At 39.9% G+C, this 10,037-nt stretch overlaps 1 protein-coding gene across 3 annotated transcripts in view; it reads right to left on the bottom strand.

The window, feature by feature from the left end:
* cdh19 (cadherin 19, type 2) overlaps positions 1-9,734 on the bottom strand; it is a 49,105-nt gene extending 39,371 nt beyond the window's left edge. For all 3 annotated transcript variants that reach the window (XM_061713462.1, XM_061713463.1, XM_061713464.1), the window contains exon 1: positions 9,565-9,734. The gene's annotated coding sequence lies outside the window, so the exon portion shown is untranslated. The remainder of the gene's footprint in view (positions 1-9,564) is intronic.
* Between the last annotated feature and the right edge of the window lie 303 nt (positions 9,735-10,037).

Below are 10,037 nucleotides of genomic sequence, written 5' to 3' on the forward strand. Positions count from 1 at the left end.
ACTAAGCCACCGTGCTGCCCGGAAAATAATTATATTATATGAAATTGTTTGTATTATTTCATATGGATTTAAAGGGTTAATGGTGTTCATGAAATTGAAATATGTGTCACTTTCAAAATTTTACATTATTTCTTGTGTTCTATTATGAATAAAATATGGGTTTCTGTGACTTGAATTTCACTGTAGTTTCACTTGAATTTCACTCTTTTTATAAAATAAGTTTTTCTTTGATTTAATTACCTAAAAACTAACAATTGATTGTGTTAAGCCAAGGCAAGTTTATTTGTATAACACATTTAATGTACAATGCAATTCAAACTGCTGTACGTAAGAAGATTTAAAAACAAAATGCATTACAAAGTAATAGTTTAAAAGCAGTAATTAAAGACAAAGCTAAGTTAAAAAGAATTAAACAAATGAGATGCAAGAAATAGTGGTTGCAGTGCATTATGGTGGATTATTGAAATGCAGCAGTAAATAAAAAGGTTTTCAACTTTTACTCAAAGCAATTTAAAGTTTCAGCAGCCCTGATGCATTCTGGGAGTCCGTTCCACAAGTGATGAGCATACAAGCTGAATGATGCCTTACCGTGTTTGGTTCTCTAACTCTTGGTATAGAACGTATAACCTGGGGGTTGTGGTTGGTTCATTATGGACCAGAACATCACAGATGTATTTTGGCCCGAGACCATTCAGATACCATAAAGTCCTGCTGAGACATCAGTCCTTTAATCCTTGATATGTTGTTGATAATAGGCTGACTCCACTACTGTCTTAACACGGGTGTTAAAATTCAGGTCTGAATCCAGAACCACTCCCAGATTTCTGGCTTGGCTATTAGTTTTTAGTTTTACTGCTTGAAGCTGAGTGCTAACGTTTAATCTTTCTTCCTTGGGTCCAAACACCCTTATTTCTGTTTTGTCTTTATTTATCTGTAGAAAATGTCACTCTTTAATTTGATCACTGCATTTGATCAATGTTTGAATTGGATTATAGTCTCCTAGTGAGATGGTTATATAGATTTGTGTGTCATCTGCATAGTTATGGTAACACATTTGTTCTTTTTCATAATTTGAGCGAGTGGGAGCATATAAATGTTAAAAAACATAGGCCCCAGAATTGAACCTTGAGGAACTCCATGTGTTATTTTTGTTAACTCAGATTTGTAGTTACCTAAAGACAGAAAATAGTCAGTGTATTTTAGAAGTGAGTTTAACTAGGCAAGTGCTGTGCCAAAACGTCCCACCCAGTCTATCAAGATGTTGTGGCTGACTGTGTCAAATGCAGCACCAAGATCCAGTCAGACCAAGACTGAAATGGTAGCTCTAGTAAAGGTCCTTAATGATATCAGCTTCAATACTGACAGTGGTCTCTCAACAGTGGTTATTTTAAAGGATCTATACAAATAAAGATTGATTGATTGACCTGTCTAGACTATTCTTTTTAAAAGTGGTTTAATGTTGATGGTCTTTAGGCACTGAGGAAAGATACCTGAAAGCAGAGATGTATTCACAATGACTAGCAAGGAAGCAAGTGGTGTAATTCAGATGAATGTCATCCCGGTTCTTATGAGTAAAATGTAATAATGTTCCCACACAATATTTTCTAATTACTAGGAGGGTTTGAAACAAATTGCTACTTGGGAAGTTACAGATGACAAGAAAAGGTTTCTAAATACTGCGATGCACCTTCCCTGAATTCTTCTGGTCCAACAAATCTAACACAGAACAACCAAAAGGCAGATGTGCAACAAAGTGGAAAAAAGGACTGAAACGCATTTTACAGAAAAAAGAAAAAAAAGATGAGACTCTGTGCCTGAACACCCATTTCCTCAACTGGAAGCTGAAAGCAATCCTTTTGTTTTGAATTCAGACAAGGCCCTGCATTGTGGTTTATGGGAGGGGCGGATGGAGAATCAGTAGATCATTCCTTAAACATGACACTGCACTCTGCAGCTGACTAATGAAGACTTCTAATTAGATCAATGTCTCCCCGGACATGGAAAACAGAGACACACATGCCTCTGACGGACTATAAGTCGATGCACCAATTATAATGTGCAGCGGGATCAGGGTCAAGAGTGGAAGGACAATGAACGTCAGGACAGATAGCAAATGTGTCTGGCCCTCACATATATGATGGCATCCAAGAAGGTTGCGATGCTTTTAGAATTCCCTAATACCCTCCAAAAATTTGAGCTGCAACACCATTATTGTTCGGCATTCTGACAGTGAACTTATGTACATGAAAACTGTCCTTGCTTTGAATAAAATGGGACACCGATTAAAACACTAGTCTTATTCTTCTGATTATAGTTACACTCAGTACGTTTACATGCACTAACAGAAAGTCAAATTGTTGCCTTAATTCGACCGATATCACATTTTTAAAAGCCATGTATACACCTTAGCCGGGCTGTAGTCGAACCAAACTCAAACTCTTGAGATCAAGCTGTTAGTGCCACATAATGCAGTCTTAATTCAAGTTATTCCGGCATGTAAACGCAACCCACGCTTAGCCGAGCTAGTGATTGCCCTGGGACTCCCCCTTTCGGAAGTGATGACAGAGCAAAAACCAGAATATCAACGCAAGAAGAAGAAAAACAAAGAAGGAACCGGAAGAATGCCAACGCAAAAGTGCGTGTAGCGTAGCAGAGTCAAACTTACCTCACTCAATAATCGATTGTCTTCTCATACATGTATACTTGGATTTCTCATGAACTCCAGTTTAATCCTTAGCTAGATTGTTGACAATAGCTTGATTTAGATGTGCATGTAACCACACTGATTGACTCTGCCAGACTTGTATAACTACCTGGAATTAACTGGATTCATTTTCCCCAAAGTATGATTCCACTCAATAACAAATAAACACAACGTTGTTCCACTGATATATATATATATATATATATATATGACATTTCTTGTATCATTATTGAACACACCCAGTACCAGAGGGAAAAGAAGGTGAACACCCAGACCAATCACCTGAGTGGGTCAGTAGTTTTCACACTTAGAGTTCAGCAAATACTGTAAAATGAGTCCGGATGTGTGACTGCTGGGAGGGATAAAAGCACTGAAATGTTTTAAGGTTGTTTTTCAAACTGTAAGAAGCACGATGATTCACCTTTTGGAGTGGCCTGCTCAGACCACAATTGATTTTGCTTGCAGATGCTTCCCTAATTTTTGTGTTTAGACGTGTCCAGTCAAACTTCCTTTGCTTATCCAATGCTGTGACCTTGGACAGCAATGTCAACTTTGACTGGATATTGTCCTCATTTGCATGAAGATTGGCCAAGCTTAATTTTTTGACCGTCTGCCCTTCTGTAATGCTTTGCATCGACACCACGAGTCTTCACTTTCCGTAAAAAAAATTAATGGAATCTGTGTGTTGCTATTACATTGCCGTGTATATTGGAAACTCTTGGAGGTTCATACAACTGTTACTGCTAAGGCTCCGCTTTCTTTTTTTTCACCGTACCAGTTATTTTAAATTAGTTCATACATTTTCTTGCCACTGTGTATCAATGCCAAAGCTTGTAATATGATCGATCAGTAGTTCCTGCTTCAACATTTCATGGTTGTTTCTTTTTCAGCACCACTGATGCTCTTTAACCTGGCTAGCCTCATGCGTGCTACCCCTCTCATTCAAAGTTATTTCCACTGGTACAGAACGTACCAGTCATACTTAAAGGAGCATGAGGCTCCTTTTAAGAAATGAGACTCTCTAGCGCCACCCTTCGCCACGACGGCCGTCGGGGGTACTGCAGCCAACAGCGAAGCCGGCACGGGAGAACGGGGAGAACGCACATGCAGCGTCATTTGACGTCACATCCGCAGGACAGCGCGGGAAAAGCGGCCCCAGCCTTGCAGCACATTTTGCAGCACACAGCCTGTTAAGGCAACGGACAGATATACTAGAGGGCTCACTCTTTTTGGTTTGGAACGCTTCATCTGACATTATTACTAGAAAAATTAAAACTTATACAATTTTTTTTCATAAATCCAGCCTCAAGCTCCTTTAAAAACTGTTTTTATCCTGAAGTCAGTTTCTGCACTGGTGTTTCAGCAACCACAAACACCTACCACAAACACCTACAATTTTCATTTTTTTCCTTCATGTTTGGCTAGTTTGTAAAGGGAGAAAAATAATTTGGGTTTAAATACTTCTGTATTTCTGATTCTCACAGTGTCTTTGTCTTGAAATTGTGGATACTTATTGACTGACTTCAGTTGCAAAAGCAACAAAAATATCTCTTGACATGAGTGTCTTTTTACAGCTCTTAAACCAAACAGGAAACATTTTTATCTAAGTCATCGTTCTAAACCAATATAGCGCAGCTTTTGAGAGAGTGTAACATCAGCACACATACTAGATGGTCCTACTAGTGGATTTTCAAATCCTTGACTGCATCACAGGAGCACAAGGATTTGCATTTTTCCTATGTCAAGTCCCATTTGAAATTTCAAGCATACAGTATACTGCGGGAGGTTGCCTCAGCAGTTAAGAGTAGCTGCAGTATTCATACTTTAACAGCTCATAATGTTCATGTTTAATCTTGTAAAAGTAAATTAGCTGTCAGGGCCCATTTGTAATGAGCTGGTAAAATCAATTACTGATGCAGGAATTACTTCTTAAATTAAATTTCGATACAGGACACCAATGAGAGTATGTATTTGTGCTTATGTGCGCCTTTACAGGCTGTATTCATATCACCGAGAACTGTGGAGTGACACTCCAATTAGTGGCCAGTGAATCGTGAGCCGTTGTTGTCTTTCATAGGGCTGCCAAGCATGAGCCCAGACTGAACGCCTTCAGCCAAAACCTCGACAACAGCCCTCGGTGCTGTTACCCTCAGCAACTGCCAACATGCCAAGTTGTCTGGCTCGCAATCATCCTGGGAATATCAGCCTGAAATAGTGCACAGGTCAACAGATATTTAAGTGTCAACCTAACGAGAAGTGGCCTTTTCGAGAATAATAGATAAAAGTATGCCCCAACCCTAAAATTTAAAATAAAAAAACCTCTCTCAGATAGAGGTTTGGAAAGACAAACGTTTTGATCCATGTGTATAAACTTTAATGATACAAGTGTATGAAGGTCCACTTGCATGTGTTAAGTTAAAAATAGATTTGTCTGCACTCAGTGGTAGGTTTTCTCTTTTCAAAAGAAACTCATTGTACATGACATGCAGAACACGCAGAGGGCCCTGTGGTTGACAGCCATTCATTACCTCTAATAGGCCATCCCCCAATTTCCAGCAGGCCTCCCGTAGCCGATATGTACCGAGCACCGCTCCGCCACATGACAGAATGACAATGAGCTGCTGTCTCACAATGTTAAGCACTATATGCACTGAGACCATCCCATCATTTTTCTATAAGACAACGTCTTTTAGCTAATAAAATGTCGCTCTTCTGTAGGACTCGTTCCAGGATGCTATTACAACGGGTCTAATGTGCCAACATGAATGCTGAAACACAGCAATGAAGGAGAAGAAGCTCTTTCTTGACATTGACGGTGACAGATCAATATCAGAACAGGCTGCTAACCGCCAAGTAATGCTAGCTCAAAAGAGCATTAACTGTTTTGTTATCAAGTGTCAGTCTTCCTCTTACTTTATCTTACAGTGGGTAATTGTCTAAAATAAACAAACACTACTTTAGGGTATGTGAAATAAGAAAAGTTGAAAATGTGAGAGTTACACTGGATTCTGACCAATTTTTTTTTAATTCAACTTCTTGAAATGTTGAATAAAAGGCCTCCGTTAAGCCCCACTTCTTTAATATCATGCTTCTCAGACAAAAATGTTCTTAATTGGTCATTTGGGAGTGTTCTGTGGGACTCGCTGTTTACTGTTCAATAACAATAACTCTGACATGGAGCTTATGTTTTCTGACTTTGGGGCCTCAAATGAGTCTCGAGACCGAGTAAAAACAACAGGGGAAATGTCAAGCCATCATGTACTTGTTTGTTAGTAATTTGTTTGATTTCATTAGAAGCGCGAGAGGAAATCATTTCTGCTTTGTAAAATGTCACAGATTTGCACTGACATTAATCAGCAATGACACCACATCCTGTTATTTTCTTTTCTTTTCTTTTTTGAGGAAAACAACTGCTTTTCTGCTAAAGTTCTTACAAAAGAACAAAGAAAGGGTCGGTATATTTAAACTGTTGTCTAAAAATAGTCAGTGAGATAGCAAGTTTGACAAATGTTTTGAAATGAAATGAAATATTGATTCCAGACAGGTTTTCAAGCTGTGTAAAATGTAAAAGAATGCAATAGATGTTATATCTTTTAGACCATACATGTTACAGATCTAGAGCGAAGGTCACACATCAAATATTGAACTTTAAAATATAAAAATAAAAACAGCCAGAGAGGAAAAAAACTAATTGCTTTTTTTGTTTTTTACCCATAGGCTGTGTACGAAGATGTGAACAACCCCTCTATCCCATCAGTCATATGTTTCTGAAGAGTGGAAGCCACTTTTTTTATTCATTTTTCTTTTTTAGACCTTTAAAGCGCATCATGATAGCAGGAAGTGATTTTTGGATCAACAGTTGATCTAAAAATGGGCAAATAGACGGAATGAAAATAGACTGTATAAATAAAACTGCTCAAACCCCCTGTGATATCACCGAACAGTTCCTGGAGAGAGTGGTGTCATGTTGGCTGGAGCTGACTCTGCTGGAACCAGGTATTTTGGTTGGACCGGTGGAGTGAACAAGCCTGGAAACTCAGTGGAGCGAGACAGCCTTGGCTCAGTTACCACCAATGAGCTATTTTAGCTTTGCTTAGTTCATGCTGACTCATGCCAACCAATGACGTTGACTAATGTTTACAGTCATTCTTTCCATCCATCCTCATTTTTCTAACAAAGCAACAAAAAGAATTGAGTGCTGTCAAAGGACTAGCTAAGCTCAGCCGGGACCCACAGACGCCGAGCCGCCCTCAGAACCCTTCAGGACCCTTCAGGAACCTCCAGGACCCTTCAGGACCCGCCAGGACCCTTCAGGACCCGCCAGGACCCTTCAGGACCCTTCAGGAACCTTCCATTGATAAACAGGACCAACAGCCACCAGATGGCCGATCCCGCACCGGCATCCTCGGCTACCTGTTGGCTGGTCGTCTAGACCCGCAGTCTGGTTGACACCACAAACTGCCACCCATAAGACCACTCCCCTAATTATACATAGATGTGTGGCTTTGTATAATTTTACCTGACGAGGTACATATAAAGTCACCACCCAAATATTTGTTACGGACATGGGATCTAGCGATGGAGATCAAAATTATTGTTTTGAACCAGGCTGTAAAGAAGTTTATTTCTGATTTAACGATACATATTTAAACATGTAGGCCAATGAAGGATGACTCGCGTTTGGTTACAGCCGCTAGTGGTAGTTATTTTTAGGGACCGAGCACTTACAGTGCGAAGGTCTTATTGTATCTGTAGGAATTTTTTTTTCCTCTTTTTTAAAAACATTTTTTTCCGACAAAATGAGGGCCTTTTTGCCCCCCTAAACGTGCCCCAAAAGTCACCAAATTTGATATTTCATGGTTTACATTAATGGGCGTGGCTTAATGGCTCAACAGTGCCCTCTAGAAAACTTTGTGCCTCAAGTCCCACAATACAGTTTGACGTACATGCACGAAAATCAGTACACACCTGTATCATGTCGCAACTTAAAGAAAAGTCTCTTGGCGCCATGGCCGAAACCGAACCGGAAGTCGGCGATTTTGAATTAATCGTGTAATTTTGGCGCATTCTTCGCCTAAACCGTAACGTGCACCCAGGTATGTTATACATCAAAATGTGCGTCTCGATCCAGCGACGATGCACATTACTTTTCTCAGTCAAAAGCGTTACCGTGGCGACGATAGATGCCAAAAAACGCGCCGCCCCCTTCATCTGATTGGTCCATATTTGATAGTTCCTACTTTCTGCCATAACTTTTGAATGGTTTGACATAGAGAGTTGTGGCTGGTGTCATCCGCTAAATGTCCAGCCCTGAAGAATCTACATGCAAGTCATACAAGCTTCCACTGCAGCACGCCTGAACGTGCACAAGGGTGAGAGGGCCCGTTCATCGCTGCTTGCAGGCTGCTTGTAGGAATTGCACTTTTGAGGACTCCCAGGGTCATGCCAGTTTGGCGAGCCAGATATTACCCCCTCTGTTCGACCAAGTATCTGTATGTTTTTTATCTAGCCGTCATCTGTTGTTTTAGAGTGAATATTTTAACCATTCTTGTTTGAAGGACATTGTCAGCAAATCAGTACTTTAGGGCTTCTACTCCCAAATGTTTAATTGGGTGACAGATCTGGAATACAGGCAAGAGATTTTAGCTATTCAAAAATCAAAAAAGAAATTACAATTTATTTGACCTTTCAGACCACAGGAGTTGTGCACTTCACTTTTATTTTTATTTTTATGGGGGACTTCACGCTTGGATACAGCGATGACCAGCGTTTACTGATGATGGTTTTGAGGTGTATTACTGGACTCATGCTCTGATTTCTATCACAGAATCGTGTTTTTTCAATGCAGCACTGCCTGAGGGCCTGATGATCACAACCACTCAGGCTGTGATCTCAAACCTGCTCCTTGCATACAGAAAATTATGTGGTTCTCTAAATATTTGAATTATATTGTTTACTCCAGATGGCAAAGTCCAAAAGTTCTTTACAATTTTACTTTGGATAATGTTATTTCAAGATATTAGCGTCCTATCTAATGGATATTGCCCCTAAATTGTGATTAAATTCTGCCCACGTCTACTTTTGACAGACTCTCAAATTCTCCCTCGATCCAATTAAGCTACTGACCAACTGAAAACTATTTAAATTAATTTGGAGATTCTCCACTAGACTTTTGTTTACTTCATAACCTTACATGAATATAACATTTGTCGTTCTTTTTTCCCCCCTGGTTCCCTTCCTCGAAAAATGTTGCCGGCATCAAACTCGAAGTGAGCGTACATTATTAAACATCAATATGGTTTCTCTATTTCAAAACCAGACATGCTGTCTTTGTAGTATTTTGAATTAAATATAGGCATTGTCTGCTATGCAAATCAGTGCATTCGGCTCCTCTTTGCCTTCCACATACTTTAAATACACAGTCAACCTTGAGCTAAGTGTTATATTTTGTTTCTTGTGGTCTGAGCTAGAACGATACTCTAATATCAAGCTATGCTTTTGACCCTTTCATCACTGAAGATAATCTATAATAGAAGATGGTTTAATCTGTGTATCAATGTGTTACTGAACGACAGGACCAAAGTCATGTACTCTCAGTTTTAGAGAGAACCTGTCTGAAAGTTTTTGGTCATCTGTTCAGTACGTCTACATGTTTTGAGGGGTTTGTGTGAGTTTCCAAAGTTGGAATTCAGTGAAAGCTAATGTTTCGAATTTATAAACTATATACATACACACGTTTTAAATAGATGAGTAAATAGGAAATTAAGCTGAGATTCTAGTATCTATCCCTGTGGTTGTGTTAGTCTTTGTCTCCTGTACTAGAAAAACTACATACCGCAGAAAAAGTTCACCACACGCACCTGTTCGTCATTCTGTCATCCCCCAACACACTTGAGTCGAGCAGCCGCCAAGAGAGGACATCTCTAGGTGTGAAGAAGCACCATCTGCTTAACTAAATACCACGGTACTGGAAAGCAATTCAGTCGCCACAATAGGAGAAGCGAGTGCCCGTGGTTCTCGCTACGCGTAATCCCTTGCACTGACGACGTCCTCTTGTCTTCCTCTTCTTCTCCCCTTCTCTGTCCTCCTCAAACTTCCCGGGGCAGAACAAACACAGGCTCTTTTGTCTGAAACTCATATCTCAGTCACTGCAGAACACTCGGGGCCTTCATCGCCATGCAAATAGACACAGCCCAGACTTACAAATGGATTTCTATCTGCTTTTTTGTTTTTTGTTTTCTCTGATTTTCAGTGAACAACCCTGTGCTTTTTGGTGCTCAGCGAGGGCACTGCGCAGATGATAATTCCTCCACTGTAATGTCACCATGTTTGC

The sequence above is a fragment of the Cololabis saira genome, chromosome 22, assembly GCF_033807715.1.
Source record: "Cololabis saira isolate AMF1-May2022 chromosome 22, fColSai1.1, whole genome shotgun sequence".
In the NCBI taxonomy this organism is placed as follows: Eukaryota; Metazoa; Chordata; class Actinopteri; order Beloniformes; family Belonidae; genus Cololabis; species Cololabis saira.